A 12,996-nucleotide genomic window follows, 5' to 3' on the forward strand; every position below is an offset into this window, starting at 1 on the left:
TCCATGAAACAAGATGGGATAGGGAGGGAGACAAACCACAAGTGACTCTTAATCTCATGAAACAAACTGTGGGTTGCTGGGGGGGAGGGGGGTTGGGAGAAGGGGGGTAGGGTTATGGACATTGGGGAGGGTATGTGCTTTTGGGTAAATTGGAAGGGGAGATGAACCATGAGAGACTATGGACTCTGAAAAACAATCTGAGGGGTTTGAAATGGCGGGGGTGGTGGGAGGTTGGGGTACCAGGTGGTGGTTATTATAGAGGGCACAGCTTGCATGGAGCACTGGGTGTGGTGAAAAAATAATGAATACTGTTTTTCTGAAAATAAATAAATTGGAAAAATAAAAAAAGAAAGGATGTTGTACTTTGTCAAATGCTTTTTCACCATCTATTGAGGTCTTTTCACCATATATCATGTGGTTCTTGTTCTTTCTTTTATTAATGTATTGTATCACATCGATTGATTTGCAGATGTTGAACCAACATTGTAGCCCAGGAATAAACCCCACTTGGTCGTGGTGAATAATCCTTTTAAGATACTGTTGGATCCTGTTGACTAGTATTTTGGTGAGAATTTTTACATTTGTGTTCATCAAGGATATGGGTCTGTAATTCTCCTTTTTGATGGGGTCTTTGTCTGGTTTTGGGATCAAGGTGATGCTGGCCTCAGAAAATGAGTTTGGAAGTTTTCCTTCCATTTCTATTTTTTGGAAAAGTTTTACGAGAATAGATATTAATTCTTCTTTAAATATTTGGTAGAGTTCCCCTGGGAAGCCATCTGGCCCTGGGCAGTTGTTTGTTGGGAGGTTTTTGATGACTGCTTCAATCTCCTTACTGGTTATGGGTCTGTTCAGGTTTTCTGTTTCTCCATGGTTCAGTTTTGATAGTTTGTATGTCTCTAGGAAAGCATCCATTTCTTCCAGATTCAAATATGCTGGCATTTAGTTGCTCATAATATTTTATAATTGTATTTCTTTGATGTTGGTTGTGATCTCTCCTTTTTCATTCATGATTTTATTTATTTGGGTCCTTTCTCTATTCTTTTTGATAAATCCAGCCAGGGGTTTATCAAGCTTATTAATTCTTTCAAAGAACCAGCTCCTACTTTCATTGATTTGTTCTACTGTTCTTTTGTTTTCTGATATGAGGATTGTTACCCCAACTTTCTTTTGATGTCCACTAGCATGGTAAATTTTTTTCAACCCCTTCACTTTATAATAATCATTTTAAATTTTATTTATTTATTTGACAGAGAGAGAGAGATCACAAGTAGACAGAAAGAGGGTTGGAAGCAGGCTCCCCACTAAGCAGAGAGCCCGATGTGGGGCTTGACCCCAGGACCCCGAGACCATGACCTGAGCTGAAGGCAGAGGCTTAATGCAATGAGCCAACCAGGTGCCCCACCACTCTATTACTTTAAATCTGGAGGTGTCTTTGGGTCTAAAATGAGTTTCTTATAGACCACATATTGATTGGTTTTGGTTTTTTATCCATTTTGATTCCCTTTGTCTTTTGATTGGGGCATTTGGCTCATTTACATTCAGGGTAACTATTGAAAGATATGCATTTAGTGCAATTGTATTGCCTATAAGGTGACTGTTACTGTATATTGTCTCTATTCCTTTCTGGTGTACTACTTTTAGGCTTTCTCTTTGCTTAGAGGACCCCTTTCCGTATTTCCTATAGGGCTGGTTTGTTGTTTACAAATTCTTTTTGTTTGTCCTGGAAGCTTTTATCTCTCCTTCTATTTTCAATGATAGCCTAGCTGGATATAGTATTTTTGGCTGCATGTTTTCCTCATTTAGTGCTCTGAATATACCATGCCAGTTCTTTCTGGCCTGCCAGATAAGTCTGCTGCCCAGCTAATATTTTTACCATTGTATGTTACAGACTTCTTTTCCCAGCTACTTTTAGGATTTTCTCTTTGTCACTAAGAATTGTAAGTTTTACTATTAGATGACTGGGTGTGGACCTATTCTTATTGATTTTGAGGTTGGTTCTCTGAGCCTCCTGGATTTTGATGCTTATTCCCTTTGCCATATTTGGGGAATTCTCTACAATAATTCGCTCCAGTATACCTTCTGCCCCCTTTTCTCTTTCTTCGTCTTCCGGAATCCCAATTATTCTTATATTGTTTCATCTTATGGTTTCACTTATGTCTTGAATTTTCCCCTCGTGGTCCAGGAGTTATTTGTCTCTCTTTTGCTCAGGTTCTTTATTCTCTGTCATTTGGTTTTCTCTATCGCTAATTCTCTCTTCTGCCTCATTTATCCTAGAAGTAAGAGCCTCCATTTTTTATTCCACCTCATTAATAGCTTTTTAAATTTGAGCTTGTTTAGATATTAGTTCTTTTATTTCTCCAGAAAGGGCTTTTATTTCTCCAGACAGCATTTCTCTAATATCTTCCATGCCTTTTTTGAGCCCAGCTAGCACCTTGAGAATTGTCGTTCTGAATTCTAGATCTGACATATTACCAGTGTCCATATTGATGAGATCCATAGCTGTTGGTACTGCCTATTGTTCCTTTTTTTGTGGTGAGGTTTTTCTCCTTGTCATTTTATCCAGATAAGAATATACGAGTGAGAGAATAAAATACTAAAAGAGGGTGGCAAAGACCCCAGAAAAATGTATGCTAACCAAATCAGAAAAGACACCAAATTGGGAGGAGAAGAAAGGGGTTAAAAAGAAGTTTTTTAAACAAATTTTTTTAAAAATGAAAAAAAAAATATTAGACTGGTGACTAGAACAGAGCCACCCACTTAATTTGGGGTGTATTTTGGTCTCCTAGAAGAAACTACCTTCCCAAATTTTAAAGAATGAAAAACTTATATATATACAAAAATAAGGGTAAATGTGATGAAGGGATGGAATATGACTGTGAAGATGAAAATTTAACAAAAAATTCTTAAAAAGGAATTGATAATATGTGCTTTTGGGCAAATTGGAAGGGGAGATGAACCATGAGAGACTATGGACTCTGAAAAACAATCTGAGGGGTTTGAAGTGGCGGGGGGGGGGGTGGGAGGTTGGGGTACCAGGTGGTGGGTATTATAGAGGGCACAGCTTGCATGGAGCACTGGGTGTGGTGAAAAAATAATGAATACTGTTTTTCTGAAAATAAATAAATTAGAAAAAAAAAGGAATTGATAAGATAAGTTGGTTGGGAAAGGAAAGAAAAAGAAATTGGAGAGAATTTTCTCAGGCTGGAGACTAGAGCAAAGCCCTGTGCTAGATGTAGGGTATATTTTGATCTACTAGAAGAAGTTGTATCCCATAATTTTTTAGAAGAAAAAAACCCTATATGTATACAAAAAATAAAGTTAGATACAATGAAGGAGAAAATATGACTATAATAATGAAAGTTTAAAAAGATTTTTTTAGGAAGGTGTTTTAAAGTTAAATTAGTAAAAATGTTAAATGAGGAAAGAGGAAAAGTTAAAAAATATTAGAATAAGAAAAATTTAAATTAAAATTAAATTTTTTTTAAAAAGAATTTATTTATTTGTCAGAGACAGAGAGAGAGAGAGCGAGCGCACAGGCAGACAGAGTGGAAAATGGAGAAGCAGGGTCCCTGTGGAGCAAGGAGCCCGATGTGAGACTCGATCCCAGGACGCTGGGATCATGACCTGAGCTGAAGGCAGCTGCTTAACCAACTGAGCCATCCAGGCGTCCCAAATTAAAATTAAATTTAAAAAATTTAAATAACTTTGCAAGATTAAAGAATCATGGGGAGAAAGCCATGAATTCCATGCTTTGCTTTTCCCTCCTTTGGAATTCCAGTGTTTTTGGTTCAGTGAGCTGGGTCTTAGCTGAATGTTCTTGCTGATCTTCTTTGGGAGAGGCCTATTGTAGTGATTCTCAAATGTCTTTGCTTGAAGCAGAATTGCTCTGCCATTGCCATGGGCCAGGCTAAGTAACCTGCTTGAGTTTGCTCTCCAGTGCTTTTGTTCCATAAATGCTTTCCGTAGAGCTCTAGAGGATGGGAATGAAAATGGCGGCCTCCCAATCTCTGGCCCAGAGGAGCTGAGAGCTTGGGGACCCACTCCTCAGTGTGCCTGGGAGAAAAGCGCTCATTCCCTCTCATCTCTCCATCTGGGCTCTGAGCTCACCTGGCCTGTGACCCAGCGTTTCTGTCTCTGATACACAGCCCGGTTTGGAGTCTCCAAACCCAGCAGATTCCTGCTGCTCTGCTCTTCCAGTGGCTCTCCCCAGATCTACCACTTGTGGGGTCCCTGCTCAAAGAGCAGTGCTGTGATTGTGCCACGGATCACAGTTTAAGGTATTCCTGAACTGAGAGGTCACTCCTTGGCTCTGTCTTTCCCTCTCTATTACCCATGAGCTCTGCTATGCTCAGATACCTCCAATCCTTCAGTGACTCTGTGAGACCTGAGATCACACTGTCTCTATGCGGGCTCCAACCCCGCTTAGCCTCTGGACCAATGTCCCTTAGTGGAGCAGAGTTTTAAAAGTTTGAATTTTGTGCTCTGTTGCTCCACCCCTTGCCGGGAGCTGCGTTTCCCCTCCCACCCGCTGGCCGTCTATCTTCCCGTCGCTTCAGATTCACTTCTCTGCACGTCCTACATTTCAGAAAGTGGTCGATTTTCTGTTTCTAGAATTGCTGCTCTTCTTTTCAACCTCCTATTGGATTTGTAGGTGTTTGGAATGGTTTGTAACTATCTAAGTGAAGTCCTGCAACCTGATGTCATCTTAGTCTGCTACACCTCTGCCGTCTTGACTCCTAAAATGATAAGTTTTACTACTAATTTCTTCCTTGGCTTAGAAGTGGATTCATTTAAACTGCATTAGGATCATGTAATAGAAAATGGGATCTGTAAATAATCAAGAGTAATAAGCCAGTATAGTGTACTAGTTCTTTACTTATGTTTCTCTAATGGATTCAGGACATTTATCTATTATATGTATTTCAGCAGGAAATTCTCAAGAAACTTAGTGTTGTTTTGAATCCTGAACTTATAGTTAGAATAATGAACCAAAATTCAGCCAATGGATTTTTTAAAAACAATATTTATTTACTCATTTTAGAGAGAGTGCACACAAGTTGGGAGGCAGAGGGGGAGGTCCTGTAAACCTCACTTTCAATGTATGCAGATTCCTTAGACTTACTTACTCCCAATCCCAACTAACTAAAAAGTATACGATCAGTTATTCCTCACAATCCCAGTGCAGCTGTTCTGGCCCATAAGTCCTGTTGCTCCCTATGCTTTAATAAAAGCACCTGTTTGCACAGTGAAATATCTTAAGAACTCTTTCTTGACTGTCACAATGGATGGCCCACATTGGTGGTCATTATGGTATTTCGAATGCCATGTAAAGACACAGGGCTTATAATTTAGTAGGCTATATTAAATCATAATCTTCAAATGAATGTGTTTGTAATTGATCTACAGAGGAATCAGTTTACAGATAGTTAACAGATGATGTGGCTTGTGTGATTAAATCAAGTGATGTTTTTATCTTTGATTTTGAGAGTTGTAGTTTTTAGATAAAAAGTCTGGCCTTGATTTCTTACACCCTTATTTTATTGGAAAGGCTGTTTTGGAGAGTGTGAGAATATATAATTTCTTGGAACGCCTGGGTGGCTCCGTCAGTTAAGCATCCGCTTCATCTCAGGTCATGATTCCAGGGTCCTGAGATCAAGTCCTGCATTAGGCTTCTTGCTTAGCAGGGAGTCTGCTTCTCTCTCTGCCTGCTGCTTCCCCTGCTTGTGCTCTTGCTCTCTCTGACAAATAAATAAATTATTAAAAAAAAAAGGATATAATTTCTTTCAGACAAAAAAGGAGAAAATACCTTTCTTTTTTCTTTATAAAATTAAATATATGGCAGCTTTGAACTTGACTTCCTTGATTCATGTTGAAAGTATTCTCCAGGTTTTGATTAGATTAAACATACTGTTGAGTACTTCCATGTGACTAGTTCATTTAGGCTTTCCTTAGTGGCTGTGTTAATCAAAAGGGCTAGATAATGCTGTAGTATTAAACTGCATAAAAAAATCTTAGTAGTTTAATTCATGAAAGGTTATTTCTTATGCTCTGTATCTAAGGGTCAGAAGGGGACTCCTTCTACCTGTTACCCCGGCTGATGGGTATTCTTAACCCATGGTTTCATACTCATCTAGCAGAGGGAGAGAGTCCTGAGTCTAGCACTGGTTGCTTCAGGTACTGCCTAGATTGACATTTCTGCTGACATTTTATTGGCCAAAGAAGGATCCCATGGCCATGTCTAACTTAACAGGTGCTGGGACATGAAATCTTAACCATGTGACCAGAAAGCGGAGAGCCAGAGAAGTATTTAGCAAGTAGAATTAATGATAAAACATGCTGAATCTTGTCTCTAGGTCATTGTTGGATAACACTAAATGTATCTCATTCATGTCAGAAGCTAAAGAGTATGTGTGAAAATTTTTAAAGAATTGACAAACATACATTCTGGTTGTATGTCAACTATGGTGATTTTGTTAACAACTCAGAATACTCTCGTGTTACCAAGGTCACTTGGACCCAGTGACATTGTTTAACTCCAAGTAATGTGGCAGAAATGCAATGAGGTCATAACAGGGAGATCAGATTCTTGGGACCTCTTCAAAACTTAGTTACTGGATTCAGGCAGGAGACAGATCAAATCTGAGTCAGCCACTAGAAATTGGAAGATTGGGTCAAGTCAGGAAAGGAGAGTTTGGAGTAATCAGAATAAGCAGAGTGGTTGAAGGTGTTCCCTGACGCTGAGTAGAAAGGATCCAGATAAGTATCTTGACCAGGATGGGCACGATGGGAGTAGGTGAGGAGAGAGCTGACCTTGGTGTGGTTACTGGGTTGTTTCAGAAGGAAAGGACATAAACCACACTGCAGTCAGGTGCATAGTTCCCAGTGGGTAATTTGCTCTATATCTGTTCACATCTCAAATCTTTCAGTTTCATTAATAATAAATGTTTTTTGAGAAATGATGCCTCATATTTAATATATATGTTCTCTTTATTTACTTAAAGATTATCATTGAGCTTTTTCTTTTAAAAATAAAAATTCTCAGGGCACCTGGGTGGCTCATTCACTTAAGCAGGTGGCTTCGGCTTAGGTCATGATCCCAGGGTCCTGGGATGGAGCCCCACATTAGGCTCTTTGCTCAGCAGAGAGCCTGCTTCTCTCTCTCCCTCTGCCTGCTGCTCCCCTACTTGTCCTCTGTCTCTATCTCTCTGTCAAATAAAATAAAAATCTTCACATAAAGTTTGAGAGAGGCTAAAAAGAATGACTTCAATTCCTAAAAGCAAGACCTTGGTAATTGCCTTTTTAGAGCTTAAATAGTGCCATACAATGTCAGAAAATCCTTCTTAATTTCTTCTTTCTTTTAAAATTTAGTTAGCTAATGTAACAGTACAATATTGGTTTCAGGAGTAGAATTCAGTGATTCATCACTTACGTACAACACCCAGTGCTCATCATGAGTGCCCTCTTTAATGCCCAAGCCATTGTAAATGGCAAGATTTCATTCCTTTTGATGGATGGATATATACACCACATTATCTTCATCCATTCGTCTGTCAATGGATGTCTGTGCTCTTTCCATATTTCAGCTATTGTTGATAATGGTGCTATAAACATCAGGGTGCATGTACCCCGTCCAATCAGTGTTTTTGCAACCCTTGAGTAAATACCTAACAGTACAGTTGCAGGATTGTGTTAGTTTTATTTTTAACTTTCTGAGGAACCTCCATACTCTTTTATAGAGTAGCTGTACCAGTTTGCATTCCGACCAACAGTTTAAGAGTGTTCCCCTTTCTCCACATCCTTGCCAACACTTGTTGTTTCTGTGCTGTTAATTTTAGCCATTCTGACAGGTATGAGTTGGTATCTCATTATGGTTTTGATATGCATTTTCCTGATGATGAGTGGTGTTGAGCATCTTTTCACATTTCTGTTGGCCATCTGGATGTCTTCTTTGGAAAAATGTCTGTTCATGTCTTCTGCCCATTTCTTAGTGAATTATTTGTTTCTTGGGTCTTAGTTTGATACATTCTTTATAGATTTTATATTCTAACCCTTTCAGACACGTCATTTGTAAATATCTTCTCCAATTCCATAGGCTACCTTTTAGTTTTGTTGACTGTTTCCTTCACTGTGCAGAATCTTTTAATCTTGATCAAATCCAAAATGTTCATCATCATTAGCCATCAGGGAGGTTCAAATAAAAACCACATTGAGATGCCACCTTACACCAGTTAGAATGGCCAAAATCAACAAGACAGTAAACAACAAGTGTTGGAGAGGATGTGGAGAAGGGGAACCCTCTTACACTGTTGGGAATGCAAGTTGATGAGCCACTTTGGAAAACGGAGTGGAGATTCCTTAAGAAATTAAAAATACAGCTACCCTATGACCCTGCAATTGCACTACTGGGTGTTTACTCCAAAGCTACAGATATAGTGAAAAGAAGGGCCATCTGTACTCAAATGTTCATAGCAGCAATGGCCACAGTTGCCAGACTGTGGAAAGAACCAAGATGTCCTTCAACAGACAAATGAATAAAGAAGATATGTTTCATATGTATGATGAAGTATTATGCCTCCATCAGAAAGCATGAATACCCAACTTTTGTATCAACATGGATGGGACTGGAAGAAATTATGCTGAGTGAAATAAGTGAAACAGAGAGAGTCAACTATCATATGGTTTCACTTAGTTGTGGAGCATAAGGAATAACACAGAGGACATTAGGAGATGGAGAAAGTGAGTTGGGGGAAATCAGAGAGGGAGACAGACCATGAGAGACTGTGGACTCAAGAAACAAACTGAGGGTTTTGGAGGGGTGGGGGGTGGGGAGTTGGGTGAGCCTGGTGGTGGGTATTAAGGAGGGCACATATTGCATTGGAGCACTGGGTGTGGTACATAAACAATGAATTTTGGAACACTGAAAAACAAAATCCAAATAGATCATTTTTGCTTTTCTTTCCCTTACTTTTGGCAATGTGTCTAGTAAGCAGTTGCTATGGCCAAGGTCAAATGGGTTGCTGCTTGTGTTCTCTAGGATTTTGATGGATTCTTTCTCACATTTCGGCCTTTCATCCATTTTGAATTTATTTTTGTTTATAGTGTAAAGAAGTCATCCAGTTTCATTCTTCTGCATGTGGCTGTCCAATTTTCCCAACACCATTTGTTGAAGAGACTGTCTTTTTTCCATTGGATAGTCTTTCTTGTTTGTCGAAGATTTGTTGACGATATAGCTGTAGGTCCATTTCTCATTTTTCTATTCTGTTCCATTGATCTTTGTGTTTGTTTTTGTGCCAGGACCATACTGTCTTGGTTAATACAGCTTTGTAATAGAGCTTGAAGTCCAGAATTGTGATGTGTCCAGTTTTGTTTTTCTTTTTCTGGACAGCTATGGCTATTTGGGTTTTTTTTGTGGTTCCATACAAATTTTAGGATTCTTTGTTCTAGCTCTGTGAAAATGATGGTAGTATCTTTATAGGGATTGTATTAAATCTATAGATTGCTTTGGATAGTATATCCATTTTAGCAATGTTTGTTCTCCTAATCCATGAGCATGGAATGTTTTTCCATTTCTTTGTGTCTTCTTCAATTTACTTGGTAAGTATTCTGTAGTTTTCAGAGTACAAATCTTTTACCTCTTTGGTTAGGTTTATCCCAAGTATCTTACCTGTTTTAGGTACAGTTGTAAATGGAATCAATTCCTTGATTTCTTTTTCTCCTTCATTGTTGGTGTATAAAAATAATGTATTTCTGCACATTGATTTTATGTTCTGTGACTTTGCTTAATTCATGCATTAGATCTAGCAATATTTTGGTGGAATCTCTTGGGTTTTCTACATAGACTATCGTGTCATCTGCAAATAGTGAAAGTTTGACTTCTTCCTTGCCAATTTGATTGACTTTCATTTTGTTTTGTTGTTTCATTGCTGAGGCTAAGACTTCCAGACTATGTTAAATAGTAATGGTGAGTGTGGATATCTTTGTCTTATTCCTGCCCATAGGGGAAAGACTTTAAGGTTTTCCCCATTGAGGATGATATTTGCTGTGGGTCTTTTATATGTGGCCTTTGTGATGTTGAGATATGTTCATCTCTCCCTACTTTGTTGAGGGTTTTTACCAAGAATGGATGCTGTATTTTGTCCGATGTTTTTTCTGCATCTATTGAAAGGAACATATGGTTCTTATCCTTTATTTTATTAGTGTGGTGTATCACATTGATTCGAGAATGTTGAACCACACCTGCAGCCCAGGAATAAATCTCACTTGATCCTGGTGAATGATTAGTTTAATGTATTGTTGGATTTGATTTTCTAGTATCTTGTTGAGAATTTTTATATCCATGTTCATCAGGGATATTGGCCTGTAATTCTTTTTAGTGCAGTCTTTGCACTTTGACTTTGATTCCAGTTTTGGAATCAAGGTAATGCTGGCTTTGTACAATGAGTTTGGAAGTTTTCCTTCCATTTCTATTTTTTTGGAATGTTATGAGAAGAATAGGTATTAACTCTTCTTCATGTGACTGGTAGAATTCCCCTGGGAAGCATCAGGCCCTAGACTTTTGTTTGTTGGGAGATTTTTGATTACTATTTTAACTTCTTTACTGCTTATAGGCCTGTTTAAATTTTCTATTTCTTCCTTTTTCAATTTTTGGTAGTTTGTATGTTTCTAGGAATTTGTCCACTTCTCCAGATGCCCAGTTTGTTGGCATGTAATTTTTCATAATATTCTCCTAAGATTGTTTGTTTTTTTTTTTTGTGGTATTGGTTGGGTTCTCTTCTCTTTCATTCATGCTTTTATTTATTGGAGTCCACCCTCTTTTATTTTTTTATTTTTAAAAAAAATTCTATTTATTTGTTAGATAGAGAGAAAGAGAGAGTGAGCACAAGCAGGGAGAACAGCAGGCAGAGGGAGAAGCAGCCTGAGTTGAGAGCTTGATGTGGGACTCGATCCCAGGACCCTGGGATCATGACCTGAGCCCAAGGTAGACACTTAACCAACTGAGCCATACAGGCATCCCAGTCTCTCTTTTATTTTTAATTACGTCGGGCTAGAGGTTTATCGATTTTATTAATTCTTTCAAAGAACCAGCTCTTAGTTCCATTGATCTTTTCTAGTGTTTTTTGTTTGTTTCTATATTATTTATTTCTGCTCTAATCTTTATTATTCCCTTCTTCTGCTGGTTTTAGGCTTTATTTGCTGCTTCTTTTTTTTTTTTTTTTTTTTCTAGCTCCTTTAGGTGTAAGGTTGGGTTGTGTATTTGGGACTTTCCTTGTTTCTTGAGGAAGGCCTGTATTGTTATATATTTCCCCTCTTAGGACTGCCTTTGCTGCAATCCCAAAGGTTTCATGTTTTCATTTCCTTTGCTCCCATGTATATTTTGTCATGTTTTCATTTTCTTTTGCTCCCATGTATATTTTTCATTTCTTCTTTAATTTCCTGGTTAACTATTCATTCTGTAATAGAATGTTCTTTAATCTCCATTTATTTGTAGACTTTCCAAATTTTTTCTTGTGGTTGGCTTTGAGCTCCATAGCATTGTGGTCTGAAAATATGCATGGTATGACCTCAGTCTTTTTGTACTTGTTGAAGTCTGATTGGTGACCCAGTATGTGATCTATTCTGGGGAATGTCCCATGTCGATGTGAAAAGAATATATGTTCTGCTGTTCTAGGATGGAATGTTCTGAATATACCTGTGAAGATCTGGTCCAGTGTGTCATTCAAAGTCCTTGTTTCCTTATTGATCTTCTTGCTGTGAGTGGGATGGTAAAGTCCCCTATCATTATTGTATTATTATCTATGAGTTTCTTTATGTTTGTTATTAATTGATTTATATATTTGAATGCTCCCATGTTGGGGACATAAATATTTACAATTGTTAGGTCTTCTTAATGGATAGACCTCTTTATTATGATATCATGCCCTTCATCTCTTATTACAGACTTTGGTGTAAAGTCTAGTTTGTCTGATATAAGTATGGCTACTCTGTCTGTCTTTTGATGTCCATTCACAAGATGGATGGTACTCTTTCCCCTCAATTTCCATCTGCTGGCATCTTGAGGTCTAAAATGAGTCTCTTGGAGGCAGGATATAGATGGGTCTTATATTTTTTTATATGCATTCTTTACCTTAGTAAGTTTTTTTTTTTTCTTAAAAAATAGGCAGGAAATAATTAGGTATGTTCATTTTTTTCCCTAATGAGCTTTGGCCAATTTGTAATGCTTTGACTATAATATATTTGATTAGTAAAATTTCAATATCTGTATCTCCTTTAAAGAAATACTGAATTTTATTTTTTTTAATTTTTAAATTTAAATTCAATTATTAATGTACATTGTATTATTAGTTTCACAGGTAGAGTTCAGTGATTCATCAGTCTTATATAATACCCAGTGCTCATTACATCCTGTGCTCTCCTTAATGTCTATCACCTAGTTACCCCGTTTCTCTACCCCCAACCCCTCCAGCAACTCTCAGTTTGTTTTCTGTGATTAGGAGTCTCTTGTGGTTTGTCTACTTCTCTGCTTTCTTTTTGTATTTTTACCAACCCCTATGATCCCCTGTTTTATCATATCTGATATGATTCCACATATCAGTGAGATCATATGATAATTATCTTTCTCTGAGAAATACTGAATTGTATTAACACATTAAGTACTTTGTAAATTATTTTATATATATTTTAAACATTCATCCTATGTTGATTTCTAATTTATATAAAATTTTAATTTTATGGAGATATTCTAAGACATGTAAAATATAGTGTGTTTTTCATCATAAAACATGGAACATAAATTTTTGAAATTATTATTTAAGCCTTTAATAAAATATAAGTAGACCTGAATATCTGTTTTTAAGAGATTTTCCCCCAGTGTCCAGCAGTATGTGAAATAAATTGCCCTTATGCTGTCAGTGAGAGACATTCCTTATTTAACTGTAGATACTTTAGAGAAGATTATTCATGACCCAGAGACTGCACTGCAGGCCGGCCTACTTCTTC

The sequence above is a fragment of the Neovison vison genome, chromosome 2 (assembly GCF_020171115.1).
Source record: "Neovison vison isolate M4711 chromosome 2, ASM_NN_V1, whole genome shotgun sequence".
NCBI lineage: Eukaryota > Metazoa > Chordata > Mammalia > Carnivora > Mustelidae > Neogale > Neogale vison.